The sequence below is a fragment of the Vigna unguiculata genome, unplaced genomic scaffold (genome assembly GCF_037176805.1).
Source record: "Vigna unguiculata cultivar grain cowpea cultivar isolate G323 ecotype 2 unplaced genomic scaffold, ASM3717680v1 ptg000026l_ERROPOS8475000, whole genome shotgun sequence".
Taxonomy (NCBI): domain Eukaryota; kingdom Viridiplantae; phylum Streptophyta; class Magnoliopsida; order Fabales; family Fabaceae; genus Vigna; species Vigna unguiculata.
In genome coordinates this window covers 129,326-139,066 of record NW_028196671.1, presented here as the reverse complement: position 1 = coordinate 139,066, position 9,741 = coordinate 129,326, and the positions used below count along the sequence as shown (strand labels likewise).

The window sequence follows — 9,741 nt, the reverse complement described above, 5'->3', positions numbered from 1 at the left end:
TAGTCAGTTGGAATGATTTAGGTGATAATTTAGGATTTGATTGCAAAAGAAAACAGTGATGAAAAGAACGTAGGAAAAGAAAATAGGACTTCCCAGGAGGTCACCCATCCTAGTACTACTCTCGCCCAAGCACGCTTAACTGCGGAGTTCTGATGGGATCCGGTGCATTAGTGCTGGTATGATCGCACCTGTGAAGTATTGCACGATCAATGTACATATGGGTTTCGCATTGGGCCTAAGTTTGAACACTTGGCGCGGCGCGGGGGCACGGGGACGTGAGGTGGGTTGTTTTGGTCTGAAGAGATTTTGGTAGTAGTCAGTTGGAATGATTTAGGTGATAATTTAGGATTTGATTGCAAAAGAAAACAGTGATGAAAAGAACGTAGGAAAAGAAAATAACGTAAAAAAGAGGTGCAACACGAGGACTTCCCAGGAGGTCACCCGTCCTAGTACTACTCTCGCCCAAGCACGCTTAACTGCAGAGTTCTGATGGGATCCGGTGCATTAGTGCTAGTATGATCGCACCTGTGAAGTATTGCACGATCAATGTACATATGGGTTTCGCATTGGGCCTAAGTTTGAACACTTGGCGCGGCGCGGGGGCACGGGGACGTGAGGTGGGTTGTTTTGGTCTGAAGAGATTTTGGTAGTAGTCAGTTGGAATGATTTAGGTGATAATTTAGGATTTGATTGCAAAAGAAAACAGTGATGAAAAGAACGTAGGAAAAGAAAATAACGTAAAAAAGAGGTGCAACACGAGGACTTCCCAGGAGGTCACCCATCCTAGTACTACTCTCGCCCAAGCACGCTTAACTGCGGAGTTCTGATGGGATCCGGTGCATTAGTGCTGGTATGATCGCACCTGTGAAGTATTGCACGATCAATGTACATATGGGTTTCGCATTGGGCCTAAGTTTGAACACTTGGCGCGGCGCGGGGGCACGGGGACGTGAGGTGGGTTGTTTTGGTCTGAAGAGATTTTGGTAGTAGTCAGTTGGAATGATTTAGGTGATAATTTAGGATTTGATTGCAAAAGAAAACAGTGATGAAAAGAAAGTAGGGAAAGAAAATAACGTAAAAAAGAGGTGCAACACGAGGACTTCCCAGGAGGTCACCCATCCTAGTACTACTCTCGCCCAAGCACGCTTAACTGCGGAGTTCTGATGGGATCCGGTGCATTAGTGCTGGTATGATCGCACCTGTGAAGTATTGCACGATCAATGTACATATGGGTTTCGCATTGGGCCTAAGTTTGAACACTTGGCGCGGCGCGGGGGCACGGGGACGTGAGGTGGGTTGTTTTGGTCTGAAGAGATTTTGGTAGTAGTCAGTTGGAATGATTTAGGTGATAATTTAGGATTTGATTGCAAAAGAAAACAGTGATGAAAAGAACGTAGGAAAAGAAAATAACGTAAAAAAGAGGTGCAACACGAGGACTTCCCAGGAGGTCACCCATCCTAGTACTACTCTCGCCCAAGCACGCTTAACTGCGGAGTTCTGATGGGATCCGGTGCATTAGTGCTGGTATGATCGCACCTGTGAAGTATTGCACGATCAATGTACATATGGGTTTCGCATTGGGCCTAAGTTTGAACACTTGGCGCGGCGCGGGGGCACGGGGACGTGAGGTGGGTTGTTTTGGTCTGAAGAGATTTTGGTAGTAGTCAGTTGGAATGATTTAGGTGATAATTTAGGATTTGATTGCAAAAGAAAACAGTGATGAAAAGAACGTAGGAAAAGAAAATAACGTAAAAAAGAGGTGCAACACGAGGACTTCCCAGGAGGTCACCCATCCTAGTACTACTCTCGCCCAAGCACACTTAACTGCGGAGTTCTGATGGGATCCGGTGCATTAGTGCTGGTATGATCGCACCTGTGAAGTATTGCACGATCAATGTACATATGGGTTTCGCATTGGGCCTAAGTTTGAACACTTGGCGCGGCGCGGGGGCACGGGGACGTGAGGTGGGTTGTTTTGGTCTGAAGAGATTTTGGTAGTAGTCAGTTGGAATGATTTAGGTGATAATTTAGGATTTGATTGCAAAAGAAAACAGTGATGAAAAGAACGTAGGAAAAGAAAATAACGTAAAAAAGAGGTGCAACACGAGGACTTCCCAGGAGGTCACCCATCCTAGTACTACTCTCGCCCAAGCACGCTTAACTGCGGAGTTCTGATGGGATCCGGTGCATTAGTGCTGGTATGATCGCACCTGTGAAGTATTGCACGATCAATGTACATATGGGTTTCGCATTGGGCCTAAGTTTGAACACTTGGCGCGGCGCGGGGGCACGGGGACGTGAGGTGGGTTGTTTTGGTCTGAAGAGATTTTGGTAGTAGTCAGTTGGAATGATTTAGGTGATAATTTAGGATTTGATTGCAAAAGAAAACAGTGATGAAAAGAACGTAGGAAAAGAAAATAACGTAAAAAAGAGGTGCAACACGAGGACTTCCCAGGAGGTCACCCATCTTAGTACTACTCTCGCCCAAGCACGCTTAACTGCGGAGTTCTGATGGGATCCGGTGCATTAGTGCTGGTATGATCGCACCTGTGAAGTATTGCACGATCAATGTACATATGGGTTTCGCATTGAGCCTAAGTTTGAACACTTGGCGCGGCGGCGCGGGGGCACGGGGACGTGAGGTGGGTTGTTTTGGTCTGAAGAGATTTTGGTAGTAGTCAGTTGGAATGATTTAGGATTTGATTGCAAAAGAAAACAGTGATGAAAAGAACGTAGGAAAAGAAAATAACGTAAAAAAGAGGTGCAACACGAGGACTTCCCAAGAGGTCACCCATCCTAGTACTACTCTCACCCAAGCACGCTTAACTGCGGAGTTCTGATGGGATCCGGTGCATTAGTGCTGGTATGATCGCACCTGTGAAGTATTGCACGATCAATGTACATATGGGTTTCGCATTGGGCCTAAGTTTGAACACTTGGCGCGGCGCGGGGGCACGGGGACGTGAGGTGGGTTGTTTTGGTCTGAAGAGATTTTGGTAGTAGTCAGTTGGAATGATTTAGGTGATAATTTAGGATTTGATTGCAAAAGAAAACAGTGATGAAAAGAACGTAGGAAAAGAAAATAACGTAAAAAAGAGGTGCAACACGAGGAATTCCCAGGAGGTCACCCATCCTAGTACTACTCTCGCCCAAGCACGCTTAACTGCGGAGTTCTGATGGGATCCGGTGCATTAGTGTTGGTATGATCGCACCTGTGAAGTATTGCACGATCAATGTACATATGGGTTTCGCATTGGGCCTAAGTTTGAACACTTGGCGCGGCGCGGGGGCACGGGGACGTGAGGTGGGTTGTTTTGGTCTGAAGAGATTTTGGTAGTAGTCAGTTGGAATGATTTAGGTGATAATTTAGGATTTGATTGCAAAAGAAAACAGTGATGAAAAGAACGTAGGAAAAGAAAATAACGTAAAAAAGAGGTGCAACACGAGGACTTCCCAGGAGGTCACCCATCCTAGTACTACTCTCGCCCAAGCACACTTAACTGCGGAGTTCTGATGGGATCCGGTGCATTAGTGCTGGTATGATCGCACCTGTGAAGTATTGCACGATCAATGTACATATGGGTTTCGCATTGGGCCTAAGTTTGAACACTTGGCGCGGCGCGGGGGCACGGGGACGTGAGGTGGGTTGTTTTGGTCTGAAGAGATTTTGGTAGTAGTCAGTTGGAATGATTTAGGTGATAATTTAGGATTTGATTGCAAAAGAAAACAGTGATGAAAAGAACGTAGGAAAAGAAAATAACGTAAAAAAGAGGTGCAACACGAGGACTTCCCAGGAGGTCACCCATCCTAGTACTACTCTCGCCCAAGCACGCTTAACTGCGGAGTTCTGATGGGATCCGGTGCATTAGTGCTGGTATGATCGCACCTGTGAAGTATTGCACGATCAATGTACATATGGGTTTCGCATTGGGCCTAAGTTTGAACACTTGGCGCGGCGCGGGGGCACGGGGACGTGAGGTGGGTTGTTTTGGTCTGAAGAGATTTTGGTAGTAGTCAGTTGGAATGATTTAGGTGATAATTTAGGATTTGATTGCAAAAGAAAACAGTGATGAAAAGAACGTAGGAAAAGAAAATAACGTAAAAAAGAGGTGCAACACGAGGACTTCCCAGGAGGTCACCCATCTTAGTACTACTCTCGCCCAAGCACGCTTAACTGCGGAGTTCTGATGGGATCCGGTGCATTAGTGCTGGTATGATCGCACCTGTGAAGTATTGCACGATCAATGTACATATGGGTTTCGCATTGAGCCTAAGTTTGAACACTTGGCGCGGCGGCGCGGGGGCACGGGGACGTGAGGTGGGTTGTTTTGGTCTGAAGAGATTTTGGTAGTAGTCAGTTGGAATGATTTAGGATTTGATTGCAAAAGAAAACAGTGATGAAAAGAACGTAGGAAAAGAAAATAACGTAAAAAAGAGGTGCAACACGAGGACTTCCCAGGAGGTCACCCATCCTAGTACTACTCTCGCCCAAGCACGCTTAACTGCGGAGTTCTGATGGGATCCGGTGCATTAGTGCTGGTATGATCGCACCTGTGAAGTATTGCACGATCAATGTACATATGGGTTTCGCATTGGGCCTAAGTTTGAACACTTGGCGCGGCGCGGGGGCACGGGGACGTGAGGTGGGTTGTTTTGGTCTGAAGAGATTTTGGTAGTAGTCAGTTGGAATGATTTAGGTGATAATTTAGGATTTGATTGCAAAAGAAAACAGTGATGAAAAGAACGTAGGAAAAGAAAATAACGTAAAAAAGAGGTGCAACACGAGGAATTCCCAGGAGGTCACCCATCCTAGTACTACTCTCGCCCAAGCACGCTTAACTGCGGAGTTCTGATGGGATCCGGTGCATTAGTGCTGGTATGATCGCACCTGTGAAGTATTGCACGATCAATGTACATATGGGTTTCGCATTGGGCCTAAGTTTGAACACTTGGCGCGGCGCGGGGGCACGGGGACGTGAGGTGGGTTGTTTTGGTCTGAAGAGATTTTGGTAGTAGTCAGTTGGAATGATTTAGGATTTGATTGCAAAAGAAAACAGTGATGAAAAGAACGTAGGAAAAGAAAATAACGTAAAAAAGAGGTGCAACACGAGGACTTCCCAGGAGGTCACCCATCCTAGTACTACTCTCGCCCAAGCACGCTTAACTGCGGAGTTCTGATGGGATCCGGTGCATTAGTGCTGGTATGATCGCACCTGTGAAGTATTGCACGATCAATGTACATATGGGTTTCGCATTGGGCCTAAGTTTGAACACTTGGCGCGGCGCGGGGGCACGGGGACGTGAGGTGGGTTGTTTTGGTCTGAAGAGATTTTGGTAGTAGTCAGTTGGAATGATTTAGGTGATAATTTAGGATTTGATTGCAAAAGAAAACAGTGATGAAAAGAACGTAGGAAAAGAAAATAACGTAAAAAAGAGGTGCAACACGAGGAATTCCCAGGAGGTCACCCATCCTAGTACTACTCTCGCCCAAGCACGCTTAACTGCGGAGTTCTGATGGGATCCGGTGCATTAGTGCTGGTATGATCGCACCTGTGAAGTATTGCACGATCAATGTACATATGGGTTTCGCATTGGGCCTAAGTTTGAACACTTGGCGCGGCGCGGGGGCACGGGGACGTGAGGTGGGTTGTTTTGGTCTGAAGAGATTTTGGTAGTAGTCAGTTGGAATGATTTAGGATTTGATTGCAAAAGAAAACAGTGATGAAAAGAACGTAGGAAAAGAAAATAACGTAAAAAAGAGGTGCAACACGAGGACTTCCCAGGAGGTCACCCATCCTAGTACTACTCTCGCCCAAGCACGCTTAACTGCGGAGTTCTGATGGGATCCGGTGCATTAGTGCTGGTATGATCGCACCTGTGAAGTATTGCACGATCAATGTACATATGGGTTTCGCATTGGGCCTAAGTTTGAACACTTGGCGCGGCGCGGGGGCACGGGGACGTGAGGTGGGTTGTTTTGGTCTGAAGAGATTTTGGTAGTAGTCAGTTGGAATGATTTAGGTGATAATTTAGGATTTGATTGCAAAAGAAAACAGTGATGAAAAGAACGTAGGAAAAGAAAATAACGTAAAAAAGAGGTGCAACACGAGGACTTCCCAGGAGGTCACCCATCCTAGTACTACTCTCGCCCAAGCACGCTTAACTGCGGAGTTCTGATGGGATCCGGTGCATTAGTGCTGGTATGATCGCACCTGTGAAGTATTGCACGATCAATGTACATATGGGTTTCGCATTGGGCCTAAGTTTGAACACTTGGCGCGGCGCGGGGGCACGGGGACGTGAGGTGGGTTGTTTTGGTCTGAAGAGATTTTGGTAGTAGTCAGTTGGAATGATTTAGGTGATAATTTAGGATTTGATTGCAAAAGAAAACAGTGATGAAAAGAACGTAGGAAAAGAAAATAACGTAAAAAAGAGGTGCAACACGAGGACTTCCCAGGAGGTCACCCATCTTAGTACTACTCTCGCCCAAGCACGCTTAACTGCGGAGTTCTGATGGGATCCGGTGCATTAGTGCTGGTATGATCGCACCTGTGAAGTATTGCACGATCAATGTACATATGGGTTTCGCATTGAGCCTAAGTTTGAACACTTGGCGCGGCGGCGCGGGGGCACGGGGACGTGAGGTGGGTTGTTTTGGTCTGAAGAGATTTTGGTAGTAGTCAGTTGGAATGATTTAGGATTTGATTGCAAAAGAAAACAGTGATGAAAAGAACGTAGGAAAAGAAAATAACGTAAAAAAGAGGTGCAACACGAGGACTTCCCAAGAGGTCACCCATCCTAGTACTACTCTCACCCAAGCACGCTTAACTGCGGAGTTCTGATGGGATCCGGTGCATTAGTGCTGGTATGATCGCACCTGTGAAGTATTGCACGATCAATGTACATATGGGTTTCGCATTGGGCCTAAGTTTGAACACTTGGCGCGGCGCGGGGGCACGGGGACGTGAGGTGGGTTGTTTTGGTCTGAAGAGATTTTGGTAGTAGTCAGTTGGAATGATTTAGGTGATAATTTAGGATTTGATTGCAAAAGAAAACAGTGATGAAAAGAACGTAGGAAAAGAAAATAACGTAAAAAAGAGGTGCAACACGAGGAATTCCCAGGAGGTCACCCATCCTAGTACTACTCTCGCCCAAGCACGCTTAACTGCGGAGTTCTGATGGGATCCGGTGCATTAGTGTTGGTATGATCGCACCTGTGAAGTATTGCACGATCAATGTACATATGGGTTTCGCATTGGGCCTAAGTTTGAACACTTGGCGCGGCGCGGGGGCACGGGGACGTGAGGTGGGTTGTTTTGGTCTGAAGAGATTTTGGTAGTAGTCAGTTGGAATGATTTAGGTGATAATTTAGGATTTGATTGCAAAAGAAAACAGTGATGAAAAGAACGTAGGAAAAGAAAATAACGTAAAAAAGAGGTGCAACACGAGGACTTCCCAGGAGGTCACCCATCCTAGTACTACTCTCGCCCAAGCACACTTAACTGCGGAGTTCTGATGGGATCCGGTGCATTAGTGCTGGTATGATCGCACCTGTGAAGTATTGCACGATCAATGTACATATGGGTTTCGCATTGGGCCTAAGTTTGAACACTTGGCGCGGCGCGGGGGCACGGGGACGTGAGGTGGGTTGTTTTGGTCTGAAGAGATTTTGGTAGTAGTCAGTTGGAATGATTTAGGTGATAATTTAGGATTTGATTGCAAAAGAAAACAGTGATGAAAAGAACGTAGGAAAAGAAAATAACGTAAAAAAGAGGTGCAACACGAGGACTTCCCAGGAGGTCACCCATCCTAGTACTACTCTCGCCCAAGCACGCTTAACTGCGGAGTTCTGATGGGATCCGGTGCATTAGTGCTGGTATGATCGCACCTGTGAAGTATTGCACGATCAATGTACATATGGGTTTCGCATTGGGCCTAAGTTTGAACACTTGGCGCGGCGCGGGGGCACGGGGACGTGAGGTGGGTTGTTTTGGTCTGAAGAGATTTTGGTAGTAGTCAGTTGGAATGATTTAGGTGATAATTTAGGATTTGATTGCAAAAGAAAACAGTGATGAAAAGAACGTAGGAAAAGAAAATAACGTAAAAAAGAGGTGCAACACGAGGACTTCCCAGGAGGTCACCCATCCTAGTACTACTCTCGCCCAAGCACGCTTAACTGCGGAGTTCTGATGGGATCCGGTGCATTAGTGCTGGTATGATCGCACCTGTGAAGTATTGCACGATCAATGTACATATGGGTTTCGCATTGAGCCTAAGTTTGAACACTTGGCGCGGCGGCGCGGGGGCACGGGGACGTGAGGTGGGTTGTTTTGGTCTGAAGAGATTTTGGTAGTAGTCAGTTGGAATGATTTAGGATTTGATTGCAAAAGAAAACAGTGATGAAAAGAACGTAGGAAAAGAAAATAACGTAAAAAAGAGGTGCAACACGAGGACTTCCCAGGAGGTCACCCATCCTAGTACTACTCTCGCCCAAGCACGCTTAACTGCGGAGTTCTGATGGGATCCGGTGCATTAGTGCTGGTATGATCGCACCTGTGAAGTATTGCACGATCAATGTACATATGGGTTTCGCATTGGGCCTAAGTTTGAACACTTGGCGCGGCGCGGGGGCACGGGGACGTGAGGTGGGTTGTTTTGGTCTGAAGAGATTTTGGTAGTAGTCAGTTGGAATGATTTAGGTGATAATTTAGGATTTGATTGCAAAAGAAAACAGTGATGAAAAGAACGTAGGAAAAGAAAATAACGTAAAAAAGAGGTGCAACACGAGGAATTCCCAGGAGGTCACCCATCCTAGTACTACTCTCGCCCAAGCACGCTTAACTGCGGAGTTCTGATGGGATCCGGTGCATTAGTGCTGGTATGATCGCACCTGTGAAGTATTGCACGATCAATGTACATATGGGTTTCGCATTGGGCCTAAGTTTGAACACTTGGCGCGGCGCGGGGGCACGGGGACGTGAGGTGGGTTGTTTTGGTCTGAAGAGATTTTGGTAGTAGTCAGTTGGAATGATTTAGGATTTGATTGCAAAAGAAAACAGTGATGAAAAGAACGTAGGAAAAGAAAATAACGTAAAAAAGAGGTGCAACACGAGGACTTCCCAGGAGGTCACCCATCCTAGTACTACTCTCGCCCAAGCACGCTTAACTGCGGAGTTCTGATGGGATCCGGTGCATTAGTGCTGGTATGATCGCACCTGTGAAGTATTGCACGATCAATGTACATATGGGTTTCGCATTGGGCCTAAGTTTGAACACTTGGCGCGGCGCGGGGGCACGGGGACGTGAGGTGGGTTGTTTTGGTCTGAAGAGATTTTGGTAGTAGTCAGTTGGAATGATTTAGGTGATAATTTAGGATTTGATTGCAAAAGAAAACAGTGATGAAAAGAACGTAGGAAAAGAAAATAACGTAAAAAAGAGGTGCAACACGAGGACTTCCCAGGAGGTCACCCATCCTAGTACTACTCTCGCCCAAGCACGCTTAACTGCGGAGTTCTGATGGGATCCGGTGCATTAGTGCTGGTATGATCGCACCTGTGAAGTATTGCACGATCAATGTACATATGGGTTTCGCATTGGGCCTAAGTTTGAACACTTGGCGCGGCGCGGGGGCACGGGGACGTGAGGTGGGTTGTTTTGGTCTGAAGAGATTTTGGTAGTAGTCAGTTGGAATGATTTAGGTGATAATTTAGGATTTGATTGCAAAAGAAAACAGTGATGAAA

The 9,741-nt window shown here is 46.5% G+C and overlaps 28 non-coding genes and 1 pseudogene across 28 annotated transcripts; all 29 read right to left on the bottom strand.

Annotated features, from left to right (window-relative positions):
- Nucleotides 1-71: 71 nt before the first annotated feature.
- On the bottom strand, nt 72-190 carry LOC146878267 (5S ribosomal RNA; annotated as a pseudogene).
- A 218-nt stretch (nt 191-408) lies between these two features.
- Nucleotides 409-527, bottom strand: LOC146878266 (5S ribosomal RNA). The gene has a single exon (XR_014989412.1). It is a non-coding gene; the product is annotated as a 5S ribosomal RNA (ribosomal RNA).
- A 218-nt stretch (nt 528-745) lies between these two features.
- On the bottom strand, nt 746-864 carry LOC146878265 (5S ribosomal RNA). The gene has a single exon (XR_014989647.1). It is a non-coding gene; the product is annotated as a 5S ribosomal RNA (ribosomal RNA).
- Nucleotides 865-1,082: 218 nt separating this feature from the next.
- LOC146878264 (5S ribosomal RNA) lies at nt 1,083-1,201 on the bottom strand. Its single transcript, XR_014989645.1, has one exon. It is a non-coding gene; the product is annotated as a 5S ribosomal RNA (ribosomal RNA).
- A 218-nt stretch (nt 1,202-1,419) lies between these two features.
- Nucleotides 1,420-1,538, bottom strand: LOC146878263 (5S ribosomal RNA). Its single transcript, XR_014989644.1, has one exon. It is a non-coding gene; the product is annotated as a 5S ribosomal RNA (ribosomal RNA).
- A 218-nt stretch (nt 1,539-1,756) lies between these two features.
- LOC146878262 (5S ribosomal RNA) lies at nt 1,757-1,875 on the bottom strand. The gene has a single exon (XR_014989193.1). It is a non-coding gene; the product is annotated as a 5S ribosomal RNA (ribosomal RNA).
- Nucleotides 1,876-2,093: 218 nt separating this feature from the next.
- Nucleotides 2,094-2,212, bottom strand: LOC146878261 (5S ribosomal RNA). The gene has a single exon (XR_014989643.1). It is a non-coding gene; the product is annotated as a 5S ribosomal RNA (ribosomal RNA).
- Nucleotides 2,213-2,430: 218 nt separating this feature from the next.
- Nucleotides 2,431-2,549, bottom strand: LOC146878260 (5S ribosomal RNA). Its single transcript, XR_014989916.1, has one exon. It is a non-coding gene; the product is annotated as a 5S ribosomal RNA (ribosomal RNA).
- A 209-nt stretch (nt 2,550-2,758) lies between these two features.
- On the bottom strand, nt 2,759-2,877 carry LOC146878259 (5S ribosomal RNA). Its single transcript, XR_014989328.1, has one exon. It is a non-coding gene; the product is annotated as a 5S ribosomal RNA (ribosomal RNA).
- A 218-nt stretch (nt 2,878-3,095) lies between these two features.
- Nucleotides 3,096-3,214, bottom strand: LOC146878258 (5S ribosomal RNA). Its single transcript, XR_014989336.1, has one exon. It is a non-coding gene; the product is annotated as a 5S ribosomal RNA (ribosomal RNA).
- A 218-nt stretch (nt 3,215-3,432) lies between these two features.
- On the bottom strand, nt 3,433-3,551 carry LOC146878257 (5S ribosomal RNA). Its single transcript, XR_014989191.1, has one exon. It is a non-coding gene; the product is annotated as a 5S ribosomal RNA (ribosomal RNA).
- Nucleotides 3,552-3,769: 218 nt separating this feature from the next.
- Nucleotides 3,770-3,888, bottom strand: LOC146878256 (5S ribosomal RNA). The gene has a single exon (XR_014989642.1). It is a non-coding gene; the product is annotated as a 5S ribosomal RNA (ribosomal RNA).
- A 218-nt stretch (nt 3,889-4,106) lies between these two features.
- Nucleotides 4,107-4,225, bottom strand: LOC146878255 (5S ribosomal RNA). The gene has a single exon (XR_014989915.1). It is a non-coding gene; the product is annotated as a 5S ribosomal RNA (ribosomal RNA).
- A 209-nt stretch (nt 4,226-4,434) lies between these two features.
- LOC146878254 (5S ribosomal RNA) lies at nt 4,435-4,553 on the bottom strand. Its single transcript, XR_014989641.1, has one exon. It is a non-coding gene; the product is annotated as a 5S ribosomal RNA (ribosomal RNA).
- Nucleotides 4,554-4,771: 218 nt separating this feature from the next.
- LOC146878253 (5S ribosomal RNA) lies at nt 4,772-4,890 on the bottom strand. Its single transcript, XR_014989510.1, has one exon. It is a non-coding gene; the product is annotated as a 5S ribosomal RNA (ribosomal RNA).
- Nucleotides 4,891-5,096: 206 nt separating this feature from the next.
- LOC146878252 (5S ribosomal RNA) lies at nt 5,097-5,215 on the bottom strand. The gene has a single exon (XR_014989639.1). It is a non-coding gene; the product is annotated as a 5S ribosomal RNA (ribosomal RNA).
- A 218-nt stretch (nt 5,216-5,433) lies between these two features.
- LOC146878251 (5S ribosomal RNA) lies at nt 5,434-5,552 on the bottom strand. The gene has a single exon (XR_014989499.1). It is a non-coding gene; the product is annotated as a 5S ribosomal RNA (ribosomal RNA).
- Nucleotides 5,553-5,758: 206 nt separating this feature from the next.
- On the bottom strand, nt 5,759-5,877 carry LOC146878250 (5S ribosomal RNA). The gene has a single exon (XR_014989638.1). It is a non-coding gene; the product is annotated as a 5S ribosomal RNA (ribosomal RNA).
- A 218-nt stretch (nt 5,878-6,095) lies between these two features.
- LOC146878249 (5S ribosomal RNA) lies at nt 6,096-6,214 on the bottom strand. Its single transcript, XR_014989637.1, has one exon. It is a non-coding gene; the product is annotated as a 5S ribosomal RNA (ribosomal RNA).
- A 218-nt stretch (nt 6,215-6,432) lies between these two features.
- LOC146878248 (5S ribosomal RNA) lies at nt 6,433-6,551 on the bottom strand. The gene has a single exon (XR_014989913.1). It is a non-coding gene; the product is annotated as a 5S ribosomal RNA (ribosomal RNA).
- Nucleotides 6,552-6,760: 209 nt separating this feature from the next.
- LOC146878247 (5S ribosomal RNA) lies at nt 6,761-6,879 on the bottom strand. Its single transcript, XR_014989327.1, has one exon. It is a non-coding gene; the product is annotated as a 5S ribosomal RNA (ribosomal RNA).
- A 218-nt stretch (nt 6,880-7,097) lies between these two features.
- LOC146878246 (5S ribosomal RNA) lies at nt 7,098-7,216 on the bottom strand. The gene has a single exon (XR_014989335.1). It is a non-coding gene; the product is annotated as a 5S ribosomal RNA (ribosomal RNA).
- A 218-nt stretch (nt 7,217-7,434) lies between these two features.
- Nucleotides 7,435-7,553, bottom strand: LOC146878245 (5S ribosomal RNA). Its single transcript, XR_014989190.1, has one exon. It is a non-coding gene; the product is annotated as a 5S ribosomal RNA (ribosomal RNA).
- Nucleotides 7,554-7,771: 218 nt separating this feature from the next.
- LOC146878244 (5S ribosomal RNA) lies at nt 7,772-7,890 on the bottom strand. The gene has a single exon (XR_014989636.1). It is a non-coding gene; the product is annotated as a 5S ribosomal RNA (ribosomal RNA).
- Nucleotides 7,891-8,108: 218 nt separating this feature from the next.
- LOC146878243 (5S ribosomal RNA) lies at nt 8,109-8,227 on the bottom strand. The gene has a single exon (XR_014989635.1). It is a non-coding gene; the product is annotated as a 5S ribosomal RNA (ribosomal RNA).
- A 209-nt stretch (nt 8,228-8,436) lies between these two features.
- Nucleotides 8,437-8,555, bottom strand: LOC146878242 (5S ribosomal RNA). The gene has a single exon (XR_014989633.1). It is a non-coding gene; the product is annotated as a 5S ribosomal RNA (ribosomal RNA).
- A 218-nt stretch (nt 8,556-8,773) lies between these two features.
- On the bottom strand, nt 8,774-8,892 carry LOC146878241 (5S ribosomal RNA). The gene has a single exon (XR_014989488.1). It is a non-coding gene; the product is annotated as a 5S ribosomal RNA (ribosomal RNA).
- A 206-nt stretch (nt 8,893-9,098) lies between these two features.
- LOC146878240 (5S ribosomal RNA) lies at nt 9,099-9,217 on the bottom strand. Its single transcript, XR_014989632.1, has one exon. It is a non-coding gene; the product is annotated as a 5S ribosomal RNA (ribosomal RNA).
- A 218-nt stretch (nt 9,218-9,435) lies between these two features.
- Nucleotides 9,436-9,554, bottom strand: LOC146878239 (5S ribosomal RNA). Its single transcript, XR_014989631.1, has one exon. It is a non-coding gene; the product is annotated as a 5S ribosomal RNA (ribosomal RNA).
- Nucleotides 9,555-9,741: the final 187 nt, after the last annotated feature.